The sequence below is a fragment of the Zea mays genome, chromosome 4 (genome assembly GCF_902167145.1).
Source record: "Zea mays cultivar B73 chromosome 4, Zm-B73-REFERENCE-NAM-5.0, whole genome shotgun sequence".
In the NCBI taxonomy this organism is placed as follows: Eukaryota; Viridiplantae; Streptophyta; class Magnoliopsida; order Poales; family Poaceae; genus Zea; species Zea mays.
In genome coordinates this window covers 247,922,831-247,931,544 of record NC_050099.1, presented here as the reverse complement: position 1 = coordinate 247,931,544, position 8,714 = coordinate 247,922,831, and positions in this window count along the sequence as shown.

Sequence of the window (8,714 nt, the reverse complement as noted above, 5' to 3'; positions counted from 1 at the left end):
CAAGACACACCCAAGTGATCAAATCCTCTCCCAATTCCACAAAAGCTTTAGTGTTAAGTGAGAGTGATTTGTTGTGTTCTTTTGAGCTCTTGCGCTTGGATCGCTTTCTTCTTTCTCATTCTTTCTTGTGATCAATACTCAATTGTAACCAAGGCAAGAGACACCAATTGTGTGGTGGTCCTTGCGGGGAAGTTTTGTTCCCGGTTGATTTGAGAAGAGAAAGATCACTCGGTCCGAGGGACCGTTTGAGAGAGGGAAGGGGTTGAAAAAGACCCGGCCTTTGTGGCCTCCTCAACGGGAAGTAGGTTTGCGAGAACCGAACCTCGGTAAAACAAATCCACGTGTCACACTCTTTATTCGCTTGCGATTTGTTTTGCACCCTCTCTCGCAGACTCGATTATATTTCTAACGCTAACCTGGCTTTTAGTTGTGATTAACTTTGTAAATTTCAGTTTCGCCCTATTCACCCCCCTTCTAGGCGACTTTCAATTGGTATCGGAGCCAGGTTCTTCGTTAGAGCCTAACCGCTCGAAGTGATGTCGGGAGAACACGCCAAGAAGGAGATGGAGACCGGCGACAAGCCCACTACAAGCCATGGGAAGGCTTCATCGGGAGAGTCCCGCAACAAGGGAAAGGGGAAGGAGAAGAAAGCCTCTTCCCACAAGTCGCATCGGAGTGGAGACAAGATAAAGAAGATGAGAAAGGTGGTCTACTACGAGACCAACACTTCAACACCTTCCACCTCCGGCTCCGACGCGCCCTCCATAACTTCCAAGCGCCATGAGCGCAAGATGTTTAGTAAGATCCCCTTACACTACCCTCGCATTTCTAGACATACTCCATTACTTTCCATTCCATTAGGCAAACCGCCAACCTTTGACGGTGAAGATTATGCTAGGTGGAGTGATTTAATGAAATTTCATCTAACCTCACTCCACAAAAGTATATGGAATGTTGTTGAGTTTGGAGCACAGGTACCATCCGTAGGGGATGAGGATTATGATGTGGACGAGGTGGCCCAAATCGAGCACTTCAACTCCCAAGCCACAACCATACTCCTTGCTTCTCTAAGTAGAGAGGAGTACAACAAGGTGCAAGGATTAAAGAGCGCCAAGGAAGTTTGGGACGTGCTCAAGACCGTGCACGAGGGAGACGAGCTAACCAAGATCACCAAGCGGGAAACGATCGAGGGGGAGCTCGGTCGCTTCCGTCTCCGCCAAGGAGAGGACCCACAATACATGTACAACCGGCTCAAAACCTTGGTGAACCAAGTGCGCAACCTCGAGAGCAAGAAATGGGATGACCACGAGGTGGTTAAGGTTATTTTAAGATCACTTATTTTCCTTAACCCTACTCAAGTCCAATTAATTCGTGGCAATCCTAGATACACACTAATGACTCTCGAGGAAGTAATCAGGAATTTTGTGAGCTTTGAGTTTATGATCAAAGGCTCAAGGAAGATCAACGAGCTTGACGGCCCCTCCACGTCCGAAGCACAACCGGTCGCATTTAAGGCGACGGAGGAGAAGAAGGAGGAGTCTACACCGAGTAGAACACCCATCGACGCCTCCAAGCTCGACAACGAGGAAATGACGCTTGTCATCAAAAGCTTCCGCCAAATCCTCAAGCAAAGAAGGGGGAAAGACTACAAACCCCGCTCCAAGAAAGTGTGCTACAAATGTGGTAAGCCCGGTCATTTCATTGCAAAATGTCCGCTATCTAGTGACAGTGACAGGGGCGACGACAAGAAGGGGAGAAGAAAGGAAAAGAAGAGATACTACAAGAAGAAGGGCGGCGATGCCCATGTTTGTCGTGAGTGGGACTCCGACGAAAGCTCTAGCGACTCCTCCTCCAACGAGGACGCCGCCAACATCGCCGTCACCAAGGGACTTCTCTTCCCCAACGTCGGCCACAAGTGCCTCATGGCAAAGGACGGCAAAAAGAAGAAGGTTAAATCCAAATCCTCCACTAGATATGAGTCCTCTAGTGACGATAATGCTAGTGATGAGGAAGATAATTTGCGTACTCTTTTTGCTAACCTCAACATGCAACAAAAGGAAAAACTAAATGGACTAATTAGTGCTATCCATGAAAAGGATGATCTCTTGGACTCCCAAGAGGACTTCCTTATTAAAGAAAACAAGAAGCATGTTAAGGTTAAAAATGCTTACGCTCTAGAAGTAGAAAAATGTGAAAAACTATGTAGTGAGCTAAGCACTTGCCATGAGACTATAGACAACCTTAGAAATGAAAATGCTAATTTGTTAGCTAAGGTTGATTCAAACGTTTGTAATGTTTCAATTCCCAATCTTAGAAATGATAATGATAAATTGCTTGCTAAGATTGAAGAATTGAACATATCTCTTGATAGCCTTAGAAATGAAAATGAGAAATTAATTGCTAAGGCTAAAGATTTTGATGTTTGCAATGCTACCATTTCCGACCTTAGAAGTAAAAATGATATATTGCATGCTAAGGTTGTAGAATTAAAATCTTGCAAATCCTCTACATCTACCGTTGAGCACACTTCCATTTGTACTAGATGTAGAGACATTAATGTTGATGTTATTCATGATCACATGGCTTTAATTAAACAACAAAATGATCACATAGCTCAACTTAATACTAAAATCAATGAGCATGACTTAGAAAATGAAAATTTTAAATTTGCTAGAAGCATGCTCTATAGTGGGAGACGCCCTGGCATTAAGGATGACATTGGCTTCCAACAGGGAGGCAATGTCAAACTTAATGCCCCTCCTAAGAAATTGTCCAACTTTGTTAAGGGCAAGTCTCCCATGCCTCAGGATAACAAGGGTTACATTTTGTACCCTGCGGGTTATCCTGAGAGCAAAATTAGGAGAATTCATTCTAGGAAGTCTCACTCTGGCCCTAACCATGCTTTTATGTATAAGGGTGAGACATCTAGTTCTAGGCAACCAACCTGTGCTAAGTTGCCTAAGAAGAAAACTTCTAATGCATCAAATAATCATGACATTTCATTTAAAACTTTCGATGCATCATATGTTTTAACTAACAAATCCGGCAAGGTAGTTGCCAAGTATGTTGGGGGCAAACACAAGGGATCAAAGACTTGTGTTTGGGTACCCAAAGTTCTTGTGTCTAATGCCAAAGGACCCAAAACCATTTGGGTACCTAAAGTCAAGAACTAAAATTGTTTTGTAGGTTTATGCATCCGGGGGCTCAAGTTGGATCATCGACAGCGGGTGCACAAACCACATGACAGGGGAGAAGAAGATGTTCTCCTCCTATGAGAAAAACCAAGATCCCCAACGAGCTATTATATTCGGGGATGGAAATCAAGGTTTGGTCAAAGGATTGGGTAAAATTGCTATATCACCTGACCATTCCATTTCCAATGTTTTTCTTGTAGATTCTTTAGATTACAATTTGCTTTCCGTATCGCAATTATGTCAAATGGGCTACAACTGTCTTTTTACTAATGTAGGTGTCACTGTCTTTAGAAGAAGTGATGATTCAATAGCATTTAAGGGAGTGTTAGAGGGTCAGCTATACTTGGTAGATTTTGATAGAGCTGAACTCGACACTTGCTTAATTGCTAAGACTAACATGGGTTGGCTCTGGCACCGCCGACTAGCCCATGTTGGGATGAAGAATCTTCACAAGCTTCTAAAGGGAGAGCACATTTTAGGATTAACAAATGTTCATTTTGAGAAAGACAGGATTTGTAGCGCATGCCAAGCAGGGAAGCAAGTTGGTGCTCACCATCCACATAAGAACATCATGACGACTGACAGGCCACTGGAGCTCGTACACATGGACCTATTCGACCCGATAGCTTACATAAGCATCGGCGAGAGTAAGTACTGTCTAGTTATTGTGGATGATTATTCTCGCTTCACTTGGGTGTTCTTTTTGTAGGAAAAATCTCATATCCAAGAAACTTTAAAGGGATTCTTGAGACGGGCTCAAAACGAGTTCGGCTTAAGGATCAAGAAAATTAGAAGCGACAACGGGACGAAGTTCAAAAACTCACAAATCGAAGGCTTCCTTGAGGAGGAGGGCATCAAGCATGAGTTCTCCTCTCCCTACACGCCACAACAAAATGGTGTAGTGGAGAGAAAGAATCGAACTCTATTGGACATGGTTAGAACCATGCTTGATGAGTACAAGACATCGGATCGGTTTTGGGCCGAGGCGGTCAACACCGCCTGCTATGCCATCAACCGGTTATATCTACACCGAATCCTCAAGAAGACATCTTACGAACTCCTAACCGGTAAAAAGCCCAATATTTCATATTTTAGAGTCTTTGGTAGCAAATGCTTTATACTTGTTAAAAGAGGAAGAAAATCTAAATTTGCTCCTAAGACTGTAGAAGGCTTTTTACTAGGATATGATTCAAACACAAGGGCATATAGAGTCTTTAACAAGTCCTCTGGACAAGTTGAAGTTTCTTGTGACGTTGTGTTTGATGAGACTAATGGCTCTCAAGTAGAGCAAGTTGATCTTGATGAGATAGGTGTTGAAGAGGCTCCGTGCATCGCGCTAAGGAACATGTCCATTGGGGATGTGTGTCCTAAGGAATCCGAAGAGCCTCCAAATGCACAAGATCAACCATCCTCCTCCACGCAAGCATCTCCACTAACTCAAAATGAGGATGAGGCTCAAGTTGATGAATGAGAAGATCAAGCAAATGAGCCACCTCAAGATGATGGCAATGATCAAGGGGGAGATGCAAATGATCAAGACAAGGAGGATGAAGAACCAAGGCCGCCACACCCAAGAGTCCACCAAGCAATCCAACGAGATCACCCCGTCGACACCATCCTCGGTGACATCCATAAGGGGGTAACCACTAGATCTCGCGTTGCACATTTTTGTGAGCATTACTCTTTTGTTTCCTCTATTGAGCCACACAAGGTAGAGGAAGCACTTCAAGATTCGGATTGGGTAGTGGCGATGCAAGAGGAGCTCAACAACTTCACTAGGAATGAGGTATGACATTTGGTTCCACGTCCTAATCAAAATATTGTAGGAACCAAATGGGTCTTCCGCAACAAGCAAGACGAGCATGGTGTGGTGACAAGGAACAAAGCTTGACTTGTGGCCAAGGGATACTCCCAAGTCGAAGGTTTGGATTTCGGTGAAACCTATGCACCCGTAGCTAGGCTTGAGTCAATTCGTATATTATTGGCCTATGCTACTTACCATGGCTTCAAGCTTTATCAAATGGACGTGAAGAGTGCCTTCCTCAATGGACCTATCAAGGAAGAGGTCTATGTTGAGCAACCTCCCGGCTTTGAAGATAGTGAGTACCCTAACCATGTTTATAAACTCTCTAAGGCGCTTTATGGGCTCAAGCAAGCCCCAAGAGCATGGTATGAATGCCTTAGAGATTTTCTTGTCACTAATGGATTCAAAGTCGGAAAAGCCGATCCTACACTCTTTACCAAAACACTTGAAAATGATTTGTTTGTATGCCAAATTTATGTTGATGATATTATATTTGGGTCTACTAACGAATCTACATGTGAAGAGTTTAGTAGGATCATGACACAAAAAATTGAGATGTCAATGATGGGGGGTTGAAGTACTTCTTAGGATTTCAAGTGAAGCAACTCCAAGAGGGCACCTTCCTAAGCCAAATGAAGTATACTCAAGATATTCTAAACAAGTTTGGGATGAAGGATGTCAAGCCCATCAAGACACCCATGGGAACCAATGGGCATCTCGACCTCGACACGGAAGGTAAGTCTGTGGATCAAAAGGTATACCGGTCGATGATAGGCTCTCTACTCTATTTATGTGCATCTCGACCGGATATTATGCTTTTCGTATGCATGTGTGCAAGATTCCAAGCCGACCCTAAGGAAGCTCACCTTACGACCGTAAAACGAATCTTGAGATATTTAGTTTATACTCCTAAGTTTGGGCTTTGGTATCCTAGGGGATCCACATTTGTTTTGATTGGTTATTCGGATGCCAATTGGGCAGGGTGTAAAATCAATAGAAAGAGCACATCGTGGACTTGCCAGTTCTTGGGAAGATCCTTGGTGTCTTGGGCTTCAAAGAAGCAAAATTCCGTCGCTCTTTCTACCGCCGAAGCCGAGTACATTGCCGCAGGCCATTGTTGTGCGCAACTACTTTGGATGAGGCAAACCCTTAGGGACTATGGTTACAAATTAACCAAAGTTCCTCTTCTATGTGATAATGAGAGTGCAATCCGCATGGCGGATAATCCCGTTGAGCATAGCCGCACTAAGCACATAGCCATTCGGTATCACTTTTTAAGGGATCACCAACAAAAGGGAGATATCGAGATTGCATACATTAATACTAAAGATCAATTAGCCGATATCTTTACCAAGCCACTTGATGAACAATCCTTTAACAAACTTAGGCATGAGCTAAATATTCTTGATTCTAGGAACTTCTTTTGTTGATTTGCACACATAGCTCATTCATATACCTTTGATCATGTCTCTTTCATGTGCTATGACTAATATGTTTTCAAGTGAATTTCAAACCAAGTCATAGGTATACTGAAAGGGAATTGGAGTATTCGGCAGAGACAAAGGCTTCCACTCCGTAACTCATGCTTAGCCGTCGCTCCGAGCAACTCTCCGGCTTTGGTATAATCTTCACTCATTTATTTATGACCAAAGGGGGGAGAAAGTAATTCCAAGGGCTCTAATGATTCCGTTTTTGGCGATTTATGCCAAAGGGGGAGAGAGCATGAGCCCAAAGCAAAAGGACCGCACCACCACCTAATTTTAAAAAGAGTTTTTCAATTGGTATGATTTTCAATTTGGTATCTCCTTGTGTTCAAAAAGAGGAGAGAGTAATATTTTCAAAATCAATATCTTAAAACCCTCTTGAACACTAAGAGGAGGAATTTATCAAGGGGGAGTTTTGTTTAGTCAAAGGAAAAGCATTTGAAACAAGGGGAGAAAATTTCATCTTGAAAATGCTTCGCAAAATCTTATTCATTTACCTTTGACTATAATGCAAAAGGACTTTAAAAAGGATTTACAAAAGAATTTGCAAAAACAAAACATGTGGTGCAAGCGTGGTCCAAAATGTTAAAAATGAAGAAACAATCCATGTGTATCTTATAAGTATTTATATTGGCTCAATTCCAAGCAACCTTTGCACTTACTTTATGCAAACTAGTTCAATTATGCACTTCTATATTTGCTTTGGTTTGTGTTGGCATCAATCACCAAAAAGGGGGAGATTGAAAGGGAATTAGGCTTACACCTATTTCCTAAATGATTTTGGTGGTTGAATTGCCCAACACAAATAATTGGACTAACTAGTTTGCTCTAGTGTATAAGTTATACAGGTGCCAAAGGTTCACACTTAGCCAATAAAAAGACCAAGAAATGGGTTCAACAAAGAGAGCAAGGGATAACCGAAGGCTGCCCTGGTCTGGCGCACCGGATAGTGTCCGGTGCACCAGGGAACTCCAAGCCAAACTCTTCACCTTCGGGAAAACTCAGAGGCACTCCGCTATAATTCACCGGACAGTGTCCGGTGCTCCAAGGAAGAGCGACTCTGAACTCGCCAGCTTCGGGAATCCGCTCCGCTATAATTCACCGGACATGTCCGGTGCACACCAGACTGTCCGGTGAGCCAGCGGAGCAACGACTACTTCGTGCCAACGGTCACCTGCAGAAGCAATTAATGCGCGCCAGAGTGCGCAGAAGTCAGGCACGCGCGAAGTGGCGCACCGGACACTCTACAGTACATGTCCGGTGTGCCACCGGACATTTAGGTGGGCCCAGCAGTCAGAGCTCCAACGGTCGGAACCCAACGGCCTGGTGACGTGGCTGGCGCACCGGACACTGTCCGGTGTGCACCGGACTGTCCGGTGCACCATGCGACAGACAGCCTCCACCAAACGACTAGTTTGGTGGTTGGGGTTTTAAATACCCCCAACCACCCCACATTCAAGACATCCAAGTTTTCAACCTTCCAACCACTTACAAGAGCTAGGCATTCAATACAAGACACACCCAAGTGATCAAATCCTCTCCCAATTCCACAAAAGCTTTAGTGTTAAGTGAGAGTGATTTGCTGTGTTCTTTTGAGCTCTTGCGCTTGGATCGCTTTCTTCTTTCTCATTCTTTCTTGTGATCAATACTCAATTGTAACCAAGGCAAGAGACACCAATTGTGTGGTGGTCCTTGCGGGGAAGTTTTGTTCCCGGTTGATTTGAGAAGAGAAAGCTCACTCGGTCCGAGGGATCGTTTGAGAGAGGGAAGGGGTTGAAAAAGACCCGGCCTTTGTGGCCTCCTCAACGGGGAGTAGGTTTGCGAGAACCGAACCTCGGTAAAACAAATCCGCGTGTCACACTCTTTATTCGCTTGCGATTTGTTTTGCACCCTCTCTTGCGGACTCGATTATATTTCTAACGCTAACCCGGCTTGTAGTTGTGATTAACTTTGTAAATTTCAGTTTCGCCCTATTCACCCCCTCTAGGTGACTTTCAGCGGGATTCCCGCTGAGGAGGTTCCTCTCCGGGTGCAGTCGGTTCGTCGTCGGAGATGGGGGGCGACTCCACTCTCCCGATGAAGAGGACGTCGGGGTAGAATGGCGCAGCTGTCGTGGCGATCTTCTTTCTGTTCTCCTTTGAGGGCAGAGGTGCAGAAAGAACAACTTGCTTCCTATTTGTTTCCTTCTTCCTTGCGATTTGTGTCCGTTCTTTCATCGGAGAGGTAGACAGT